This window comes from Dromiciops gliroides, chromosome 4 (genome assembly GCF_019393635.1).
Source record: "Dromiciops gliroides isolate mDroGli1 chromosome 4, mDroGli1.pri, whole genome shotgun sequence".
Taxonomy (NCBI): Eukaryota; Metazoa; Chordata; class Mammalia; order Microbiotheria; family Microbiotheriidae; genus Dromiciops; species Dromiciops gliroides.
Window position 1 is genome coordinate 278,892,447 of NC_057864.1, and position 25,369 is coordinate 278,917,815.

Sequence of the window (25,369 nt, forward strand, 5' to 3'; positions counted from 1 at the left end):
AGTTAGTCAACAAACATTTAAAAAATTTTTTTTCTAACCCAGGTCTTCATTTTCCTTTTTTTCTTTATTTTCTTTTTAATTTATGAAATTAAACAAGCATTTCTGTAACATAGCAGAATAAAAACAAGCTTTTTTTCAATGCTTCATATATACTAGGTCCTGGGCTAATCATTCAGAATAAAGATAAGGAAAAAAAAAATCCCTGCTCTCTAGGAGTTCATGATCTAATGGGAGAGAAGACACAAACAACTATGTACATGCAAGATATGTTCAAGATAAATTGGGGATCATATAGAGATAAAACATTAAGATTAAGGAGGGCTCAAAAAGACTTTTTGAATAAAGGTAGAATTTTAGCAGATACTTGAAAGAAACCATGGAATCTATGAGACAGAAATGTGGTGGAGAGTTCTAGGCATAGAGGAGAAGCACTAAAAATGTAATGAATTGGGAGGTCCAATATCTGCTGCAAAAGAAAACAAGGATACATTGTCACTGTATCTCAGGGTACACGGAGGGAAGTTAGGTCCAAAAAGACTGGAAAGACAGGAAGTGCTCAAGTAATACAATAAGGCCTCTATTTTGATAGCTGAATGAAGGATGGACTAGAGTAGGGAAAGAATTATGGCAAGAAGACTAACAAGAAGACTTTTGAAATAATCCTGTTGTGAGTTGATGACAGCCTTCACCAGAGTAGTTGTAGGATAGTGAATGAATTAAGGAAGTGTGAAAGGTTACCTTGCTACATGGAGGTTAATGCAATATAATTTGTCATGGACTCATTCAGCACAGTTTTGTAATTTTTTTCTATCTAGTACATTTTCTCAACTCTTTTCCATGGCCAGGACCAACTTTCTTGGCCATCATAATATCCAGATTATTTGTTTTTCTTGTCATTCTTCCACCCTTAAGGCCTTTTTTCTTTTAATGGTGATTTTCTCCCCAAATTGCCATTTGTAGAAGTGAGAAAATCAGACATTCTCTGTTAAAACCCCAACCAGCCCATGATAGTCCAGATCACATTTCCATTTCTTCACTAACAGCCTTCTTCCCACATAGGCAATGACTCTACAATGCTACCTTCCCACTTATTGGTGATTTCTTCCCTGACCCTCCATTTGAGGAATCACCCATGCCATCTATTCTCTCTCTCTCTCTCTCTCTCTCTCTCTCTCTCTCTCTCTCTCTCTCTCTCTCTCTCTCTCTCTCTCTCAATGTAAGCTAGATTGTGGTAAAATAGATAATCCTTGTGAAGGGGTGATGGAGACAGAAGGCAAGGCTCCATTTTTCAATAGATCATTCCCTTTATGTCTCCCCTGGGCTTCTTGATCTTCTCAAAGTTCTTCAGGATGATGTCATATAATACAGCATAAGTATTTTGGATCTCCCTGACCATCAGTCTTATCTCTCCATGCTGTGCTTTATCCAGCTCACGAGCCAGCTGTTGGTAGTCACCCACATGTGGTTGCTTGGCTGTTTTAGCCACTGCATCACCCCTTTCAGAGAAGTTCTTTGAGATCTGGGTGTGGAAGCCATCCAGCTTAGTTCTGAGTGAAGTAATCAGCTCAAATACCTTCTCCAGGACAGCTACTCCAAAGTTGTTTCCATCCTCAATTCGGGGCACCTCTAGCTGCAGCCATATGGAGACAAGGTTGAGCTGTTCTTTCACATCTTTGATCTCAGACTTCAAGCACCCCAGAAGGGCCACAAGCTTCTCATTGCTGTTCATAGGCCCACAAGGAGGAGCTTTATCTTCCTCATCTTTTTTTTCCATCTTTATCATCCTCTTCCTGTTTCTGACGCTCTTCCTTCTCTTTTTCTTTGGCTGGTTCAGGGACTGGGATGTCCAGGGGAGCCTTTAGGATACTCAAATCAGCTTCATTCAGAGATGGGTCCTTTAAGAACTCATCCAGCTCTGAAATCTTGGAGAAATAGGAGTAGGAAAGATCCAAGTAGGAGCTCTGCCTGAGAACATAACTCCTTTCTGAACAAATCTACCTTGGCTTGGGCTTCAGGGTGGACACTGAGGGTGGCCATGGGTAGAGGGTGCTAACGGGCCAGAGAGAGCAGTGAGACAGGAGCTAGGGGGAAGGGCTATACTCTCTTTAAAACTGAGGCCAGCCTTTAACTCCTAAACTGCTTCTTTTCTTTGCCCCTCTGGTGTAGTCACATCATGCTTCTCAATTCCTTACAAACTCCTTGAATTGGTTTTGTTTTGTTTTGGTTTTGAGTTGTATTCCCATCCTATATCATAATATCTTATACAAAATAATAGCCCTATTGATAGTAATATTCTATTTATCCATCTATTATCTGTATCTAACTATCCATCTCTCTATCATTGTGTATATTGATTTCCTGGTTCTACTTACTACAGTTGAAAACAGTTCATAACATTTTTCTCTGAATTTTTTTATTCATCATTTCTTAGAGTGAAATGATATATAGTTACATTCATGTATCACAATTTTTAGGCATTCCCCACTCTATTTTGTTTTTAATTATATGACAATCATAAGTTCAGCTCTTGAAATTTCAATGTATATTAGGCCTTTCTTCCCATCTTCTTTAATCTCCTTGGGATATATGCTTAGCAGTAGGATCTTTGGTGCAAAAGATATGGAAGTTTTAGTCACTTTGAAAAGCATAATTGCAAATTACTTTCAGGAAGGGATTGACCAATTCATAATTATACCAACTATGAATTAATGTGATTGTCTTTTTTTCAGTCCCTACAATATTAACTATTTCATTTTTTGTTATCTTTTAAAATTTGCTAGGTTTGAGAGGAATCCTTAAAGTTGTTTTGGTTTCCATTTCTCCTATTATTTGTGATTAGGAACTATTGTTTACATGGTTAATGGCTTGATTTTTTTTTTTTGAGAATTCTTTGTTTTCCATTCTTTGACTACTCATCCATTGGAGAATGACAGTCAGCCATATATTTTCATTAGATTCCTATATATCTTGACCATCAGACTTTTACTTGCTATATTTGAGGCAAATATTTTTATCCACTAGATACCTTCTCTTCTTATTCTGCTTATATTAATTTGTTTCATGCAACATTTTTTTTCCTTTTACATAATAGAAATTATTCATTTTTTCATTTGATATCCTCTATAATATACTCCCCTTAGCCTTAGTAATGAAAGGCACTTCTTTCTACTCTTTGTTTTTGTTGTTATCACTTTTATGATGTGACCTCTAATACTTAAGTATAATCTCTATTTGAAACATTGTGGTATATGGTATAAGATGAATGAATGAATGCATTAATGATAAAAATAATAAATGTTTTCTATTTGCAAGGCACTGTGTTAAGTATTAGCTATAAAATAAGGAAAATGAAACAATTCCTACTTTCAAATAGTTTACACTATAATAGGGACAGGTAACAAATATAGGATAATGGTCATAGGGGAGGGGTGTTTTGGGGAACTGGGGACATGGAAAGCTGGGAAATTGATCCATAGGACAGTCAGTTGTCATGTCCATTCCAGTAACAGTGGTGGTTTTGCTTTAAATACTATGCCTGATAGGTGAAAGGTTGGAAAGTAGGGTGAGGAGGGATATAGCTGTGCTGCCAGGAAAGATGACAAGATCCCATAGATGGATGACTAAATCAGATATGAAATGTGGTTTGCTATGGGATCAGCTAGATGTAGTGACTCAGGTGACTTACTGCTCACTCACTCATTATTCAAGGAAGCTCAAGCTCTGGAAAGAAGTTCTAAAATGGAACAGATTAAAATGTTTCTCTAAGTTCTTTTTTCCTCCACCCATGTCTCTTTTGAGTGATGCATTAATTATTGATTTTCCAGTTCCAAGGAAAATGCTTTGCACAAAGTAGGTCTTTAGTGTTTGTTATGTAAAGGGCCAAATTTAGTATGGGAAGAGTTAATTGGGCGGCTTGCTGTAGTATTGGGGTAAGAAAAGAAACAGCCTCTTTCAAAAACAAAACAGGTTTATTAATGGGAACAAATTTAAAACACAAGTGAGGTTAATAGAGCTAGGAATAAGGTCTAAATCTCTGGGGTAAAAAGGCCCCAGGCACTCGAACTTGCCTCCAGACCAGCTAGCTCTGAAGATATAGCTTTGCCTCAAAAACACAAACTCACCAACACTCAAAATCTGTAGCTCTAAGGAGAATTAGCTGTGGAGTCTCTTCTGTTTTGGTCCAAAGGTCAAACACCAACAGCTCCTCTAACTGTCTACCTTCCCTCCTAGTTTTCCTTAGCACACTCTCTAACTGCCTCTCAGAAAACTCCCCTTGCCCTCTTCCTCCAACTGCCTGTAACAGTCTCTCCCACAGGAAGGGGTGGTTTTAAGCCATGTTGAGTCTCCAATTGGCTCAGCACACTCACATGGGCTGTCCCCATTATAATCTGGCCAGGCCCGTGTGGGGATGGGGGAGCTATTGGTTACTTAGTCTCAATAAATGTTCCCTGTAGTCAGAGTTCCTCTTGTTTGTTCAATTATCTCCCAAAGTATACACCTATCTTCTCTTAGGCTTTCCAAGCTTATGTTTTTTTCAGTCTGACCATCATAAAGCAAAGATAGGGTTATGAAAACCTCAAACCATAATTAATTCCTTACAGTTATATGGAGTTTTCCCAGGTCCTTCATTTTTACATTTAATTGGTATTTATTTATTTTTTAAGACTAGGTCTCCCTGTTACTCAGACTAGAAGTACAACAGCCACACAAGAACTTGATCCCACTCCTGATCCATAAAGAATCTTTAACCTGCTCTATTTTTTAAATGAGGGTCAGTTTGGCCCTCTTTAGGCAGTCTGGTGATCCTCTGCTCCTAGAAATCTCAACATATTGGTGCCATTTTAACGTGGAAACGTAATCACTTTAGCTCTACTAAAGCTCAGATTCTCAAATTCAAGTGATTCACTAGTCTTTGCCCCCTTCAAGAGCAAGGATTATAGACTCGTGCCACCATGCTTATTTAGGCCCATCTTTTCTTCATTTTCTCTGTGCAACAACTAAGAATCATTTGATTCTATTAGAAAATTACAATCTACTGTTTAAAAGCTACATAGTCTGTATTGTGGAAAGTTGAGAACCAGTGGTTTAATTTTCCTAGTCAGTTTGTCAATTGGTCTAGTAATTATGCTTTTAGGTATGGAAATGAATGTTACTTTAAGGGGAAGGAAACAGTCTGTAACGGACATTTGACTTTCTAACCATCATTAGGTACTATTGACTGTTAAAACATAGTTATGGAGTCCATATGCAAATATGGGAAAAAAGTTATGGAGCAAACCATGAAATTTATTGTAAACCAGGCATAACTTATGTTAATATGTTGGTTCATAGTCTGGATTGGAATGAAACAAGATACTTGTAGACCATTGAAAGGAAAAAAGATCAATAATCAACACAAATGTCCACTATAGAGCAAAAATTTATGATGGAATCCTTTGTGGTCACAAATATTTGGAAACAAGGAAGGGATCTGCCAGTTGAGGAATGGCTGGATGAAAAAACAACAAATATGCTATAGGAATATAATAAAATATTATTATGCAATGAGAAATCATAAACATCAAGAATTTTGAAAAGTTTATAAAGATTCACGTGAACTGATGCAAAGTAAAATAAGCAAAATTAAGACATATAATGGCTTATAACAATGGAAATGTATAAATCATAAAAGGAAGCAGAATTCAGAAAAAAAAATAGTGAATCTCCCAGAAAACTGTAAATGAATCATAGATACTCTTTTATGCAGAGATGAGGGACTACAAAGATGCACTATTATACAACATTTTCAGACATAGGCTTCCTATCAGATACTTTGGGTTAATTATTTCCCTTTGTTCACAAAGACAGATTCAGTTAGTGGGGAGGAAGGAGATTCCTATGAAGGAACACCAAAAGAGTTCAATGAAAATCTTAAAAATCATAGGTGTTATTCATTATCATCAGATATATGATCAAAACAGTACTGACAACTTCCAACCTGTTTGCTGCACTTCCAATTTTATAAAAAAATAAAATTATCTAAAAATGTATATATATATATATACATACATACATACATGCTATCTTTTCTAATTTTTTATTCAACTTTAGAATATGTTTTCACAATCACATCATTGACCAAAGTGTTTGGAGGATATAATATGCCATTCTATTTTTTGTCAACTATATAAAAGCAAAGTATTTCATAGTGCAAAATGTCATCTTAAAGGCTATCCTCCAATAAAATATCTCTCATACACATATGTGATTTCATGAAAAGCGTAATGATAAAGATGGTTCTGATGGTCCTCTGATTATTAATATTGACTGAGGCCCATAATATGATCCTCACAAAAACCCTGGGATATGAGTGATATTATGATCCCTATTTTACAGATATGGAAACTGAGGCATCAGAGATTAAGTGATTTTGGGGGGCAGCTAGGTGGCTCAGTGGATAGAGCACCGGTCCTGGAGTCAGGAGGACCTGAGTTCAAATCCGGCCTCAGACACTTAACACTTACTAGCTGTGTGACCCCGGGCAAGTCACTTAACCCAAATTGCCTCACCAAAAAAAAAAAAAAAAAAGAGATTAAGTGATTTATCCAGGGTTGCACAGCTAAAAACTGTCTAAGGCTGAATTTGGACTCAGATCTTCCTGACTGCAGGCCCAGCACTATCTTCATTGAATTAGCTAACTGCCTCTACATAGGATGAGGAGAGCAGGTTGGACAGTAACTAGAAAATAATTCAGTATTTTTTCATGACACCCAAACTTCTTCCTTGAAAAAAAAAGATTCATCTTTGTTAGCGTTAATATTTTTGGGTGATAAAATCACAGAACTTTACAGCTTCAAAATAATTGAAATTGGAGGTTACTCAAAGGACAATGTAAATATTTACAGTGGATGTGAGTAAATTGAAGACTATTACCAATCAATAATTGAAAAGATAATATAGCATTATCATTTGGAAGGATGACTGAGAAAGCCAGGAGATTAATGTTATAGATCCCACTAATCTCTGGCTGCTGCAATCCCTTTCATGGTCTCTGGTTTGTGGTTGCTATGACTCTTCTTCTAATATGAGCATGTGAAAGAGTTTGTTATTTGGAATTTTGGTATCTCCAAATGTCATCCATACTCTGGAAATGCAAATACATTGATATTGCTTTCTATAGAGGGTGGGTGTATATGTATATGTATGTGTATGTATGTGCAGATAGATATATACACATTCATATTTAGTTGTGTTAATAATTCATATTAGGCTCCTTCACAAGAAATTTATGCATTTTTCTCTCCCACTCTCCCTCACCTAATATAGCTTCTATATACACCACACTTTTGACTTGCGACTACAGGAAACATTCCAGGGCCATTGTCCTGTGAATGGCTAAACAGTTTAACCAAAGAGATACCTCTCCAAGAATATTCCTGTTTAAAACATTTATTCTCTTGAGCACCTGGATAGTTTTAATTATTTATCTTTTTTGCCCTTAAATAGTTAGGGTCTCCTCCTTTCCCCGAAATTAGACCTTTATAGATAACTGTTCCTAACTTTGCCCCATATTGCCCCATAGAACCTGTCACAGATAACAGACTTTTCATATCCCCTTGTTAAATGACTTGGAGCAGCAAAGAGGGAATGAAATGGAAATGGACAGGAACATGATAAGTCCAAGAATAGCAATACTCCCCAAACCACTGGCCCTACTTGCAAACCAACCCTTACAGTCATCAAAAAGGGGAACGACCTTTGTGGAGATGGGACTTATCATCCCTACCACTACCACCAGCAACTGACACCTCTGGAGTATATAAGAAAGCCTACCTAAAGCAGTAAAATATTTTGATGGAAGAGATTTCATAAAAGAGGAGACAGGAGATAATATGGTCCAGTATCTTCCTTGCTTTCTTCCTTTCTTTCTTCTTTTCTGTCTTCCTTCCTTTCTTTCTCTTCATCAATACTCCTTTATCTTTTTATTTCTTTCCTCACTTGTTTTTTTAACCACTTTCTTCCTGTTTTGTTTTCCTTCTTTACTCCCTTCCTTCCTTCCTTCCTTCCTTCCTTCCTTCCTTCCTTCCTTCCTTCCTTCCTTCCTTCCTTCCTTCCTTCCTTCCTTCCTCCCTTCTTCCCTTCCTTCCTCCCTTCCTTCCATCCTTTCTTTTTGCCTTCCTTCCTTTCTTTCTTTCTTCATTCCTTCCTTCCTTTCTCAATTGTTGGCCTGAGGTTGACTTGGTATTGAGTACCACATTGCCTCTCATGACATATGAGAATCAGTTTTGCCTCATGGAAAAGAAAATGTAGGTACAACATGCTAGATATCTTTGAGAGTATAGCAGTTTATTGCATAGATGAGGTAGTATATTTATTCTTACTAAGTATATTATTCTTATATCTACTCTGATTAGTCATAGAGGCCAGAACTAATAACAATGAATGGGAGCTATAGGGATACATCATTGTCCAAAAATGAAATATGCTATCTTGATAAGTCATAAGTGCTTTGTCATTGGAAATCCTTGATCTGTTCAATCATTTGTAAGAAATATTGAAGAAGGGATTCATGCTGTAGGCAAGGGTGGAATTAGATGACATATAAAGTCCCTTCCATTTCTAATAAATGAACCATGAAGACTAATTTAAAATTCATTCTCATTTTCATCTGAGAAGGATCTCCCATGATATTGAACATTTTCAGTTATTAATCCAATAATTACCATAACCTGCCAATTAACTCACTGCTTCTTCTAATATCTGAGAGGCAGTTATTATTTGTGAAATATTTGAAAAGTATATCTAGGGGAAAACAAATGATAGAATTATAAAAGAATTATTGCTAAGTAAAATTTTAATCCTTTGAATTCTAAAGGATACTTGAGACCTCAAAGCAATCAGTCATTCTCTCTAAGAAAACAAGGAAAAGAATCTGGAAGAATAGTCAGCCTACAAATCTTTCTCAAAGAAAGTGCTGACCTAGAAAGAAATCCTCATATGGGAGTTCCCTGTATCAGTACAATCACAGGTCCCTACCTATCTATACATATCCTAGTAAATAGTGTTGTACAGCAAAGCTCCATTTGAAAAGGAAAACAAGATGGGAATGTAAACTACAGTGAATTTTCAAATTATTCATAGACTTTGTAACATAAGAAAAATAGTAACTTGAATATTTTAATCATTTTATTTGCCTGATTTATTATTATGGATCCTAGACATCTGCTATAGCTTATCAAGAAAATCCATTCCAGAAAAAAATTGATGCGCATCATAAGAAAATTAGTTTGGGCCATATGGGCACTAGCTAAATTTTAAATGTTTTGAGAAAAATATTCAATATCCTAGTCATCTATTTCATGGAGAAGTAGCTTCATTTTTCTGGATGAAAATGAAGGTGAAATCACATAAGAAACAAACTGTTAGTTTAAGAAGCCTTCAAAGATTAGGAGAAGCAAGTAGCAATATGCTGGTGAAAAAATATTTGTTTTTTTTATTACCTATACTTTATTTCATGTGATTTCATTTTAGTTCCACCATAACAAAGTATATAATGTGTATAGCACAGTGTGTTAGGTACCAGGGGACATAGGAAGTTTATATAAATATATATGTGCATGCATGTGTAGATATATATGTATATGTGAAATATATATGTATGCATATATGTATACAACAATGTACCATACAAAATCAGAATGTTACATATTCCATATATATATATACATATTCCATATACATACACACACACACACACACATATATATATATATATATACATATAACCATACATTTATGTGTGTATTTAGATGTAAGGCTCTTTGGGTCTCAATTTTCTTATCTATGATACTTTCTACATCTTATATTCTTGGTTTTTGTTGTGAGTAGATTGGTAGTGCTGTCAATTTCACTCTAAATAGGAATCCTTCTAAAAGGTACTATACCATTTAAAAGTAAAGTTTATGCATGATCAATCCATTCATTTTATTATTTTAATGATAAATGTATTTTGTTTTCTAATTTGAATTTCAGTAGTAGAACTCTAAAAAAATATATAAATCAGACCCTTGATCTGGATTTCCTGCTTTATGTAGTCAAAGCAATAATCTTGTTTAGATGTCATTCTTTTGATGCTACTGTTTATTCTTCAGGGAATTTCAATCTCTGGCCATGTGAGGTTCATAGAATCATAGATTTAGAGCTGATAGGATCTTAGAGCGTATCTAGTCCAACCCCCTCAATTTATAGATGAACAAACTGAGGCCCAAAGAGGTTAAGTGACTTGAAAAAAAATTAAACATGAAATATCCAGATGAAGTAAAATGTTAATTTATTTTGTTATACAGATTAAGCAGTTCAAGGGAAAAAACATTTTTCTTGTTTTTGGTTTTTTTTTGTTTTTAATATCAGCCATTGCTAGTATTGCATTAGTATTTACACATCAATGAATATTATACCAAAGTTGTAAGAAATGTCCAGGCAATTCAGTACCCAACCCTACTAAAACATGAATAAAATTAGGCATAGAGAAGCAACTATTGCAATGTATCTATACACACTAATCAATCAATCTATGTATTTGAAGACACACACTATTGAGTACTGAACTACAAACTCTTTAGTCTTTCATTTTAGTAGAAATATTCCCTCTATATATCATCTTACCATTTCCTGCATGAGAGACTAGTTTGCTAAGCTTATGATATTATACTAAATTTTATGGTAGAGGATAAATTTCATAATAGTTTAGTTTTCATAAATTAATGGCAATGGAGGGAAACATGACTGAAATTACACAGACTTTATATTATCTTTGGCTTGTGTACTAGAGAGTAGTAGTCAGGAACTCTGGTATTTTTTGAGGGATGTCCATTTGTCATTAAATATATTTGATATCAAACAATAGTAACAATGATCTCTTTTAATTTATATAATGTTGGAGTTTTCTAAATGGTTTTATATAAATTATCTAATTCAATTTGTTGCATGCCACAGTGTGGGAAAGTGGTAAGAGCACTGGCTCTGGAGTTAGAGAGCTTGGATTCAAATAACACTCTTACAATGCCTCCTAACTGATTGAATTTCAGCAAATCATTTAGTCCCTCTGGGCCTCAGTTTTCTCATCTATAAATTGAGTGGGTAGAACTAAACGATGTCAGAGGATCCCATCTCTAGATTGACAATTATATACATTCTCTGGATGATGGGTAAGTCTATTGCTTTTCTCTTAGGTCAGTGAGCTTATTTAACTACTCTCCAAGTGCTTCATGCCTTCATCTTTTTTAATAAATCAAGACATTTTAAACGTATTTCTCAATGTGCCTCAAAAATGCCCCATATGCTTTTTTTACAAACATTCCTTTGGCTGTTTATAGAAATAGAAGTTACTAATTGTTGACTACAGAATTTAACATCTGACATGGTAGCTTTGAAATTTATTCTTCAAATTTCATATCACAGCCTATCTTCTAAAACTTCCTTGACCATGCCTGGGTCTCAAGATATTTCACATGTTTCTAAGGCTGGCATACACACACACACACATACACACACACACACACACACACATATATATATATATGTGTGTGTGTGTGTGTATGTGTGTGTATATATATATATATATATATATATAATTCCTTAATCATAGAAAGATTCCTTTATATAGAGTTCATATACATCCAGAATTTGAAATCAGAAAAGTACAGAATAGCACAAGATAAAAATGATTCTACATAAGAAAAAAAATGTCACTTCCTTTTTGTTTTTCATGTACCTCTGTAGTTCATAAAAAGACAGTCATGGGGGCAGCTAGGTGGTGCAGTGGATAAAGCACTGACCTTGGATTCAGAAGGACCTGAGTTCAAATCCAGCCTCAGACACCTGACACTTAACTAGCTGTGTGACCCTGGTCAAGTCACTTAACCTTCATTGCCCCATGAAAACAAAGCCAGTTGTTAGATGATGCTATTTGCTCTGAAATTTATCCCTGCATCCACCAAAAGTACCAGAGTCAGATTGGACTAAATGATAAAATGAAAGCTCTTGTGATGAATTTTAGTTGAGTTGCAATCATTGTCATTAAGAAAAGCAAAGATAGAGCTCTTCTCTTGGGTCTGATGTTCTCCAAATACATGCCTCTTAGGGATTGTTGCAGGTGTTGTTGGGATTTGCTTGGTTGGTCTCTCATCAGTTCTAAACAATCTGTGGACAAACAATGAAATGAAAGTATTCAAAAGATAAAGTGCTGAAAAGGACAGCAGAAAGCTTTTAATAACCCTAGAGTTCAGAAATCTAAGTATATTATCATTACCAACCTAATCATTACTGTATTAGCTTAGCATAAATTACACATAAATATATTTAGTACATTATTAACATAATTTATATTACATATAAAATATTCATTTAATGTGTTTATGTTTAATGTATATATATATATCTATATATCTATCTTAACATGTTTAATTCATTTTCTTTAATAATTCCATTAAATTTAACAAACATTTCTTAGGTGCCTGTTATATGTAAGGTGCTAATGATACAAAGATAAAGAAATGGTTGGTCCCTGCCCTCAAGGAATTTACCTTCTATATGAATCACAGATGTCAATTTGTCTTAGAGTTTAGTTTCTATATTGAGGGGACAATATCGCCAGTATCAAGGAAAATAGAGAAGTGGGAGCTAAAACAGAAAGCATCATGCTTAAGCCAGTATTTTATAATGATGAAAGGATGAAAGGTGAAAGAAAGCTAAGCTCTAGCAACTAGTGGGCACCAAAATCACATTGAGAAATCTAGAATTAGAAAATCAGACAGATTTTAGACAGCAGTGTTGCTTCCTGTTCATGTTTGTAATGGTCTGACTTTTTTTTTACCTTAGGTAAAATGGCAATGATTTAGTAGAATTATTGGGTCTAAAGAGATGAAAGGGACCATGGAGATTATCAATCCCATCCCATAGTTGATCAGGAATCTCCTCTATCATAGTCTTGTCTTGAAGATATCTACTAATAGGGGACTCAACCAGATCAGGGTGAGCTTCTTATTTTCCCCAGCTTCTTGGGAGCTCCAATCAAAATTAATGGAGATAGTTGAGAGACACCTTTATCTTGGATCAAGAATCTAGATGAGGGACAGCTAGGTGGTGCAGTGGATAGAGCACCGGCCCTGGAGTCAGGAGTACCTGAGTTCAAATCCGGCCTCAGACACTTAACACTTACCAGCTGTGTGACCCTGGGCAAGTCACTTAACCCCAATTGCCTCACTAAAACAAACAAACAAACAAACAAACAAAAGAGTCTAGATGAGCAGTCAGAAAGGACAGTAGCTCTGTCAAGTCCAAACCTGGTCTTAGGGAAGGGGAAGTTTTCTTACCTTGGTGGAATGAATGCTAACTGATCTGGGAATATAAGGGATGTGTGGCTATCTCCTTACTCTATATGTCCTCAAGGCATTTCCTACAGGATCATGGTGAGGAAAATATTTGGAAACCACAAAGTACTATAATACAAATAATAGCATATTAATACTAATAATATCCAATGAGAACTTTATTCTTCTTTTTCATCATTTTAAAGTTACTCAGCAACTCAGTAATCATGCTTCCATCTCACTATCACAATATTATTATACTCTCACTCCTATACTCCTCCTTCTTTCATCTCTCAAAGAATTAATCATTATTTCCAAGACTAAGTCCACCATTTGCAAATCTTCAAACTCTCTCTTCCTCCTTCTTATCCTTTTCCTTCTCTCTTTCTTCCCTTCTCTCTATTTCTGTTTCTCTGTCTGTCTCTATCTCCTTGTTTCTGTTTCTGTGTCTCTGTTTCTGTCTCTATGTGTGTTCCTGTTTTTTTATCTCTAACTCTGCCTCTCTTTGAATTCATATATATCTGTTTCTATTTCTATTTCTCTCTTTCTTCTTCCATCCTTTTCTCCTGACTACTTCCTCTCTATGCATAAAGATGATCTTTCATGTTCCCTGGTCTTTGAAAACAAATTCAGAGAAGGGCCATTTCATATCATAAAAGTATATACCTAATACAAAAGTGAATATTATTCGCAATGAGCCAACTCGAAGAAAATATAAGAAAAAGGAATTCTACCTTTCTCTGCTGTTATTTGATAGACTTCTACAAATGATAATACCAGTAAGGCAAAAAATTAAAAGGTATAAAAAAGGCAGAGAGGAGCCAAAATGATCCTTATTTTTTGGTGACAGGAAGAATCAGCAAAGAAACCTAGAGAATTAGAAAAGAACCTAAATAAGGATTAATAACTTCAATAAAAGAAATAGAAAAGATATCCAGAATAATCAGCATAATTTCTTTAGACAATAAAATCCATGAGAAAAAATAAAGGGAAGACCTATTCAAGAGAACTACAAAATATATAAAGTAACTAAGAATTAATTTACCAAGTTGTAGTCAAGACTTATATAAATATAATTATGAAACACTCAAAGAAAATAATGAAAGAATATTTGCAGGGTTATTCATTGCTCATGGTTGGACTACTCCATTATAATAAAATTATAATATCACACTAATTAACTTACAGATTTAGTGCTATAACAAACAACCAAAGAGATATTTTATAGAACTAGATAAAGAGCAAAATTAATTCGTGGAGCACAAATAGACTTTGTGCTCTCAGGAGAAATAATGAAAAAAAAAATAGAAATGAAAGGGCCTTTCAGACCTCAAGTGTTATTGTAAAGCTGGAATGAACAAAATTGTTTTGTGCTGATTAAAAAAAAAGATGACTGACTTTTTCATGCAAATACTTTTCAATTTTATAAAATATAAATTGCTATTTTAACTTTTATGATCACCTATAGCCCTTATTTTATTAAGAATCTCTTCCCTTGCTATAGGTAAGAAAGGTAACTTTTGATTCCCTTGTATTTTTAAAAAATATGACGTTTAATATATATTGAATATCCATTCAGAGCATATTGTGGTATGTTGTATAAGATGTTGTTCTTCCTCTAATTCCCATGCAACTTCTTTCTAGTCTTATCAGCAGCATTTGTCAAAAATGGAATCCTTCAAGTAATTTATATTCTTAGATTTACTGAATTGTTCACTGAGTTAATTTGTTTAGGGTTATTTCTTATCTAGTCTTCTATTGATCTTCTGAGTTGGGGTTATGAACTGACTCTGATACTAGCTGTGTGACTTTTGTTTGACACATAACTTTATAATATCCATTTGGGCTATAAAATGAAGACAATAAAATATGTATTTAAGAACCTTCAGTAGCTTCCCATTGTTTGAATAATTTGGGGGGAAAGAGGACTGAATTAGGTTAAAGAATGTGATTTTGAATCCCAGTTCTGCTACTCATTCCCTATGTGGACCTTTCGTATATACATTTCCTCACCTGAAAGATGAAGAGGTTGGATTAGATTATCTCTAAATTTATTCCAGGCTTAAATATTGCTTTATGATTTTCAGTGATTTTATATCACTTATAGAAAAAACACTCCATTGTCTCAGCATTCAGAGATCTCCATCTTATGGCCCTAACCATTTTCTTGAATTTCAACTTCTCCTATATGCTTCCACTCTATCCAAACTATTAATTGTACTGAGATTTATGCCATGCACATTTTTACTTTTGCTCATATGTTTTCCCTCATTCTAAAAATGTATTCCTCCGTTTTTCTGTTGCCATGTTCTTTCTTCAAGGTTTGGCAAAGGTTCCATGAAGATTTTGTCAGACTCCACATCTGTTGCTCAGACCCATCCCTATGGATTCTTCCTCTGCACTCTTGTAGTATTTAATATCTGTATCATTTATTTGGCATTGCATTTAGAAATCATAAATCTGTACAACTAAACCATAAATCCTTTTTGTATTCTTAGTAACCAGCATATGTGGTAGGCACTTAATTTTTTTTAATTAATAAAGTATTTTATTTTTTTCCATTACATGTAAAGATAGTTCTCAACCTTTGTTTATACAAGCTTTACAATTTCAGATTTTTCTCCCTCCCTCCCTTCCCTCCCCCCTCCCCTAGACAGCAGGTAATCTGATATAGGTTTTTTATATATATATATATATATATATATATATATATATATATACCCACACACACACATAATAACATTAATCCTATCTCTGCATTAGTCATGTTATAAGAGAAAAAAAAATCAGAGCAATGATGGATAACCTCTAAATAGAAAAAAAACAACAGCATCAAACACAAAAGAAATAGTATGGTTCATTTAGCATCTATACTCCGCAGTTCTTTTTTTTTTTTCTGGTTTTGGAGATCCTCTTCCATCACGAGTTCCCTGGAACTCTTCTGGGTAGGCACTTAATTTTTAAAAGAGAGATCCCTAAAAATTATTAGGATTTTTTGCTGGTAGAAGAAGTTTTTTTCTTATTGTTTCATTTTTAAAGATTTTCTGAGTCTGTTCTATGCATACAATGAAGCAGAGGGATAAATACTTGGCTGCTTTTTCTGCAGTTGGTTAACCTAACCATATGCAGCATTTCTAAGAGTTTTAGAGGTAAGGATGTATATATAAAATATGTGAAATGTCACATCTGGGTTAAACTTTACAGTGTCAAGGTGGCTTAGGAGAAATTCAATTGTCATTGCTAGTGTTGCTTTAAATGGCTCATTGAGAGGCCACTATGCATTGACATATGCTCTGTTACTTTTACCATCTTGTGAATCTGCTTAAGAACATCAAAAATATTTTGCCATGTTCTAACTTTTCAAGTTTAAATGCCTCTATGTAGTTCTCCCATCACTCCTTTTAATGCATCCTTCAATGTAGTCAGGCATATTTCTTTGATTTCTTCTAGAAATACTATTCCAATTTACAAGGCTATGTTTCAACTCAATCATATTCTATCCCATTCAGACCTATCTTTCAAGGATCAATCCAGGCACCCTCCTCTAAGAAGCTTTCTTGTTTCCTGCCTACACTGCCATTTCCTTTTTAAAATTCTCTATTATATAATTACTACCACACATGTTAGCATTTTCTTATTATATGTGTGTAGTAATCATGCAACCTTTCTCAATCCCCTCCCATCTAAAGCTAATTAAAGAAGGGATAATCATGTCTTAAACTTCTTATCTATCCAGGTGAGAATGCAATGAGTATGTTTGACAAATCTTGACAAAGAACTTCCAACAAGGCAACCTTCATGTATTTCATCACACACTTTAGAATTTCATCATCTTGCAAGATCACATGAACCCTGAAACTCAGGGGCTCATCCCTCCCTCTGATTGTAAAGGGTGAAGGATGTATAGTGCAGAAGTCTTCTCAGATCTTCTACTTTCAGAGGCCACTGAGGATAGATATCTCCTCATTTCCCATCCAGCTGCACTCCATCATGCATACTTCATCATGCCTACTCTCCTTTTAAGCTTCCTTTTATGCATTGTCTTACCCCACTAAATTTTGGCGTTCTTGAGGGTAGGGACTGCCTTTTGTTTTTCTTTGTATCCCCAGTGCTTAGCATAGTGCCTATCACATGCTAGGAACTTAAAATTTTGTTGACTAACAACTACTAGGTTGGTATTCTTAAGCAGTTTTGTGTCATTAATGCCTTAGACAGTCTAGCGAAACCAGTGAATTCCTTTTCAGAATAATGATTTTAAGTGAACAAAATAAAATATGCAAGATTACAAAAGAAACCAATTATTTTAAAATACAAGTATCAATTTGGAAAAAAAAAAACAGACCCCAGGTTAAGAACTTCTGTCCTAGTGGCACAGCATTATAACAAAGACTAGGGAAGATGAAAAATGAGTAACATATAGGACAGTCACTTTCCTCATGGAGCTTAGAATCTTATATACTATATGATATACACACATAATAATACAAATTAGAACATACTATGTGCATAAGAAGGCATGAATTCACTTCAATTTAGTTCCATAATAATTTATTCTGCACCATTCATGAGCAAGGCATTGGTTTGAATGCTGGGGATATAATGGCAAAACAAAAACTATCTCTATCCTAAGGAAGGGTAGGTCATATTAAAATATATGATCAAGTACAAATATTTTTGGTAGAAGTGGATTTAGCTACATCTTAAAAGAGACTTATTTTAAACATTTCTACCCAATAAATACTCAGCTGAAATGTGTTTAGGCATATATGAGGCCCTCTATAAATAAGTCAGTCCTAGTGGAGGATAGTCAAACCAGGAAAGGAGGCAACCCATTTCTCAGGGAGTCTAGCTTATTCCCCCAAATTCAGGGAAGAGGTGTTGGGGACAGATAAAGGTGGTAGTAGGGGAATGTGGACTCTAGGATATGGATGCCAAAGTGATGGGAATGTTTTGTACTTTGCATTGTATGGTCTGGACTAACAGAGAACTGTGAAACACAGGGACATCAGGCTGGAGCCAACCATAGGAACAAGTGAATTCCCCTAGATAGTCTTAGATCTGGGACAAATATCAGATCTCTTTGCCTTAATTGTGATTCTCCATAAGCTTTGGATATGGTATGGTTTGAATAAGGTATAGATGGGAATAGCAAGGTATGTGCATGGGACAGGAAAGAATTTCAAATACTAATTGATACCTATATATAGATGCATACAGATTCTATTTCAAACTAATAACAATTTACTAAGAAATTTCCTAAATTTTAAAATTCTTTAAAATCTAAGGAAAATTAAAGAAGCCAAATTAAGCATACCTTTAAACTAAAACATTAAAATGAAGTCCAATATGTAAATATAAATTAGTTTATCCTATCTTAGAAGACAGGATCAGTTGCTACCATTGACACACTTCACTAATGTGACCTTTGGCAAAGTCACCTAACAACACTGAGCCTCACTTTTCTTATCTGTAATATCAGGTGGTTAGAACAGATGGCCCCTGAGGTGCCTTTAAGCTCCAGATATATATGTTAGAAGGAACCTCAAAATATAACTGAGCCTATTCATCTGACTCTAAGCAGAATAGAAAAGGTATGATTTTTAGTGAGCTATCATTTCTCTCTAAGTATGATATAACCTCCAGTAAAGAAAGGATTTTGGGTAGGGAGTGGATCTACATAATGTCTCCTCCCCTAGAATGTAGGTTTCTTAAGAACAAGGACTGTTTTTCCTTTCTTTGTGTATTCACTGCTTAGCACAGGGCATAAGTACTTAATTGATGTTGCTGTTTTTCAGTCATGTCCAACTCTTTTTTTGACCTCATTTGCAGTTTTCTTGGCAAAGATTTGCCATTTCTTTCTCCAGGTTATTTTACAGATGAGGAAACTGAGGCAAACAGGGTGAAGTGACTTGCCCAGGTTGTAAGTGCCATAGATAGTAAGTGTCTGAGGCTAGATTTGAACTCATGAATCTTCCTGACTCTAGGCCCAGCACCTGGCTGCTTAATCAATGCCTGTTGATTAATTGATTTACTTACTCTTTCTTGCTCATTCTCCCTCAACACCAAAAGTATACATCTATCCCCTTGGAATAGGATAAAGTCTATACTTTCACTTCAGCCTGCTGTTGTCATCTGCTCCACTGATGCAGAATCCATACTCTACCACTTTCTGGTTTTGCTCTAGAAACTACTTAAATCAAAATTACGTTTACTTCTGGAGAGGGTGTGTCAATCATCATTAACTCTTCCATGTCTCCATTCAGTAACTGTGTCCCCTTCTAGGCCAAACCCCTCCCCTCTTCCCCAGTCATTACTTCCCAGTATTTATTTCCTCCTAGTAAAATGTAAGTTCATTGAGGGTAGAAACTATTTTTTTTTGAAATCTAGAAGCTACCAAATTTCCTGTCACACAGTAATAAGTCACACAGCCTTTAATAAGTGAGTTTTTAAAAAATCCATTTATTCATTCAAAGTTAACAAGTTCACATGGTGACTTTGGCTTGGAACAGAAGTATATGTTCCAAGTCCATAGACTTTCTAGATGTGGATTAAGCAATGATTAGACCTGGACTGAAATTCATCACTGATCTCAGGGACTTTTGCTAACTCATTAGGACACATCTTATACTGTGTGAACCCACCCATGGAATAGTTCTATAGAATTTATCTCTTTGTCCTGGTTTGGGAGGAAAAAGGAAGGAAAATAAGTACACTGAGAATTATGATTTTGGAGAAGATATAAGTTCAAATCTTGATTCAGCAACTAATTACAAATGTGAGCTTGAGCAAATTACTTACCATTTCTGTATCTTGGTTTCCTTATCTTTAAAATGAGAGGTTGAACTGGGATTATCTCAAAGGGTCCTTCCAGCTCTAAATTCATGAGTCCAAGATTTCAGTCATCAATATGAGTTAAATATTCTTTCAGTGTAGATATATCCTAAGGGACCAAAGAAATGGTCCTTTTATGAGCAAATGTAAATTCTGGGTAAATTTTTAGGAGTAAATATTGAAGCTTTACCAAGTTTATTGGGCTAAAGTATTCTGATAAACAAGTTATATATTGTTTTTAAAGGTTTTGTATGCTCCAGGCCTGACTGATCAATAACAATCCTCCAAAACAAGGAGGTTATAAATCTGAATTTTGAAGTGCTGAATACCTAATCTGAGAATGAAGAAAAATGTATTTGAAAACACGGATGAAGAGAATGGTGAAAACTTACTTCTCTGGAAAGCTCTGTCTGATAAATCTCCAATCTCCTTGGACAATTTCACATTATTTTTACTTATTGTCAGTGGAAATGCATTTTTACAGATCTTGCTATGGCAAGTATAATCTTCTAGTGGTTCTGTATTCCTAAATTGTAGATTAATGGCTGCTCTCAAATAGTACTTTCCACCATTTGCAGGTTTGCAGGTCAATAAGCATTTTCAAAATGCTCGGCAAGAAAATGTTTTATTAACTCCTATCAACCCAAAGGAATAGTAGCAGTAGTAGGGCTCTGTATGCATAGCACCATCTACAAAATGGCCCAGTGATTGAAAAGTCAATTCCCATTGCTATTTTACTCCTGCTTCTTGGATCTGTTGCTAAGCATTCCATGGAGCTCTGAGGAATTCAGGATAAATAGAAACAATGCAGCCTTTTACATGGAAGAAAGCATCTGTGGCTAATGTCAAATAAATTTGCTTATTCTATAGTGTGGGTTCTATATTGAGGCAGAATATAAAACAGTTGGTGAGGTAGTGGTTTGGATTTCATGTACTAGATAACTATTGTCTTTGGAAGTGAGGATGATCTAATGAAAAAAATACATATTCGAACTGGAACTATGCTTGAATTGTCATAAAGAGTTCCAGTAAAGAAACTCTATGTACTAATGCAAATGGGAAGCCACTCTACAATTTATGGTCATTGAAAGTTTCCTGAGAGTACTAAGAAGTTAAACCACTCATCAAGAATCAAGCAATCACAATCAGTACTACATGAAGGATTTGAACCCAGATCTTCCTCACTGAGGTGAATTTACTATCCATTATTATTGCCTTATGAATAAAATCATGTTTAAGAAAGTTTTTGCTAGCATCTATATGTAAAATGGTTTGAATAGGGAAGATACTATACACACAAAAACAATCAAAGAGCTAGTTGTAACCAGTAATACAAGTAGCAAGAGATGGAAGACTAGAACTAGGGTGCTGGCTTTGGAAATAAATGGTTAGAAGGGGTAACATTTAGCAGATACATAGACACTTTTGTTTATTGACCTTTAATCATAGGATCATAGGTTTATGACTCAGAAGGGACCCTAGAGGCCTTTAAGTTCTACTCCCTCAGATAAGGAAACTGAGGCACAGAGAGGTTAAGTCATTTTCATAAGGTCACATATGAGTTGCTTAAGGCAGGATTCAAATTCAGGATTTAATGACTTGACGTGAAGAATGCCATCATGTAGCTTTCTTCTATTTTCTTTTCCTATTTGTCATATGATAAGTAATCAATTGTTAATTATTTACAATGTATCTGCTGTATATACTCTCCTAGATACTGGAGATACAAAGACAAAATTAAAATGTTTTCTGACATCAAAAAGCTTCATTATATGTAAGCATGTATGTAAACATAAAAGTATATTTAAGATAAATATAAGATAATTTCTAATTGAATGGGGGGGCTAGAGAGGGTGATAAGAAGATGATTGGCTAATAATCCAATGGAGATGACACATGCAGGAACCTAGATTTGGAAACCTTTGCTCAGATTTAGAAAGAAAACTAGAAATAACAATTAGAAGAATGGAACTGATTCAAAAATTAAAGTGCTGCTGTCTACCACCTTATGAAAGGATTATATCCTGTAACGATTGGAATAACGCCACCTGCTGGATACTTACTGTAGAAGAGTTCTGCCCATGAAGGGAAGGTCTTTGAGGGCAAGACCAGGAGTCAGGAAGTGACGCGGGCTAGTGGGAGGAGGAAGGAAGAGACTGGTGCTCGGTCTCACTCTCTTTCCTCTGGACTCTGGCGGAGAAGGGAGCTAGAAATGCGCTCTCCCTTTAATAGATAGGAATCTAGGCCTTTCTCTCTCTCTTTATCAAATTCTTATTCTCCTTAATAAATGCTTAAAAGTCTAACTCTTGCTAAAGCTTATAATTTATTGGCGACCACTCATTAGATATTTTAGACAGTTTAGCTAGAATTTTAACCCTTAACAATCCCCATGCAATACTTGTTTTCTATTACTGACACATAGAGAGAACTGAAGCATAATTAAGGCAGCCAATGCTTATAAATAAATAAGATAACCAGAATGGGGAAAGTAGTGGGTATGAGGGAATACTATTTTCCCCAATATATATTTTCAAAATCAGGAAAGATGCAGCCTCAAAAAATATGTTATAAGCCATGCACTACTTGGAGGAGTTGAGAGTTTAATTATTCATTGTTTTTGTCATAGGGAATCATGGTTAGTTTAGCATAGTTTCTGGGTTTTTTCCTTTGGACGCAGACTAACATAAACCAACAGAACCTTCTAGAGAAATTTTGACCTTCAAATATGCACATATACATATAATAAGCATATGTCCTGAAGTCAAGACCTGACTCCTGGAACCAGGCCACACATCATAAAATATATAAAACTCACAGAAAAGAACCTTTTAGGGTAAGGGAGGCAGCTTTGAGCAATGGAAAGAACACTTGTTCTGGAATTAGAAGACCTGGGATAAAATAATAATTCTGATTCTTACTACCTATTAGTTTTTGGACAAGGCACTTAAATTTCTTTGGCCTCAGTTTCCTCATGTAGAAAACAAAGAGGGTATGACTATGAAAATGCTTCTAACTCTAGATCCATCTTTGTGGGTAATAAGGATACCCTAGGACTATAGTTATCAAAGCCACTGCTATCATTCTGCAAACTACCTACACTGACATACTACTAAAAGAAACAAGTTTAACCACCATAATTGCCAGCAAAAAAATCTTTTTTTTATTTTAACTAGATTTTTTTTATTGTATCCTATCTACGTCAGGGATGGTATCTTGGTGTAGTGTCTGGGAATGAAGTGAGAACAAGTGTTTATAGAACAGCCAGTATCATCTCTATCCCTAATCATTGTCTGCCCTCTATGAATGTATAGTAGGAAGGGGTACCTTCTTTTTTTTTGTTTTACACTTTTCTTCCTTCCCATATACTTTCTGTGAGTTCTTCTCTTCCTGCACCAAAGCATTTCTTCATAACATTTTTTTCTTTCTGCTGTCTATGATTAGAAGGAAAGCTGCACCACCTGTGGCTCTGATTATGCCTCTTTTTTCTCCTATTCCTCCTGTATGTATTCTAGCATTGATCATGGCATTGGAGTTAAAAAAGCCACTTGCAAAACAGTGGATTCCATAGATATTTCTGTAAGCCTACTTACACCTAGAAATGAATTGCAAGACTGATTTTAATACTCCTTGTAAGAGAAGGTCTGTCTTTTTTCTTTATCTTTCTGGTTACTTGCTTCTCCTGTCTGATTCCTCTTTTGCAATATGCTGAAACTTGCTCATGCCTGCTATGCACTTCTCCATTGCCAGCCTATAGTGGGATTGAGTAATAACCAATGGACATTTTGTGAATTCCAATGGAAAGCTTACAAGGTAAATAGAACAAGGGGAAGACCTTCAGCAAATTGAATGCTTCCCTGTGGTGGATTTATGGAAAAATATGGACAAAAATGGCACAAGATAGGCAGGCATCGATGGCTTGTGAATTGCTTCTTTTTTTTTTAATTTTATTTTTGGTTTCTTTTTTCATGGGGCAATAATGCTTAAGTGACTTGCCCAGTATCATACAGCTGGTAAGTGTCAAGTTTCTGAGGCCAAATTTGAAATCAGGTACTCCTGAATCCAGGGCCAGCGCTTTATCCATTGTGCCACTTAGCTTTCCCTTGTGTTTCTTCTTTCAAAAGAGTACTCACATTGATGAGATCACAGGGTATTAAAAAAAGTAGCATTAACAATACTTAATCACATCCTTCATTTGGGTCACTCTCTCCTCTATTACTTTATATTTAATCGGTACATATTTTATTTTTCCTTATTTATGCACATTTCCTCCATTCCTCCTCCTTGAAACATATGGTCCTTGGAGACATGGGCTGTGGTCTTTTGTGTATCTTCAGTGCCTGATAGTGCTTGGCACATTTATTATTCCATGCTTGATAAATAGTAGGAGAATTGTATTGAATAACCAGATAATAAGATTATAGAAAAGATCATTTTTCACAGAATCTTAGAGTTGGAAGTCTGTAATTAATTTTTTGTTTCCCTCCCTTATTTTATTTTTTCTCTCCCGTTATTACTCTAATTAATTGGTGAGACTAATCAATTCATTAATAGATTAATATTAGATAAAAAAGATAAGAGAGGAAAAAAATTCAACCTCATTTAAGGAATATCAGTTGCTCTGTTTGACTTTTTTTTTTTTTAGTGACGCAATTGGGGTTAACTGACTTGCCCAGGGTCACACAGCTAAGTGTTAAGTGTCTGAGGCCGGATTTGAACTCAGGTACTCCTGACTCCAGGGCCAGTGCTCTATCCATTGCGCCACCTAGCTGCCCCTGTTTGACTTTTAAAGCCCACTACAACCTACTTTTATAAATTTCTTACACATTGGTTCCCTGTCCATACTCTATAGTCCAGCCAAACTGGATTTCTTATGATTTTTATTCACACTAACACCTTTAAATTGGCTATCTCCCATGTCTAGAATACATTCCTTCTTCATCTCCATCTCTTATAATTCCTTGTTTCCTTCTAGATTCTGCTTAAGCAACACCTTCTCTGTGAAGTCTTTCTTGATCTCCCAAGGTCCTAGTTCCTTCCCCAAACTATTTTGTATTAATTTTATGTATATTCTGTCTATACTTATTTATGTACATCTCTCTGTTTCTCTGTTTCTGTCTCTATAGAATGTTAACTCCTTAAGGGCAGGTATCATTTAATTTTTATTGTTCTATCCCAGTACTTAGCTCTGT

The 25,369-nt window shown here is 35.1% G+C and overlaps 1 pseudogene; it reads right to left on the minus strand.

Annotated features, from left to right (window-relative positions):
- Nucleotides 1-1,288: 1,288 nt before the first annotated feature.
- On the minus strand, nucleotides 1,289-2,037 carry LOC122725306 (annotated as a pseudogene).
- Between the last annotated feature and the right edge of the window lie 23,332 nt (nucleotides 2,038-25,369).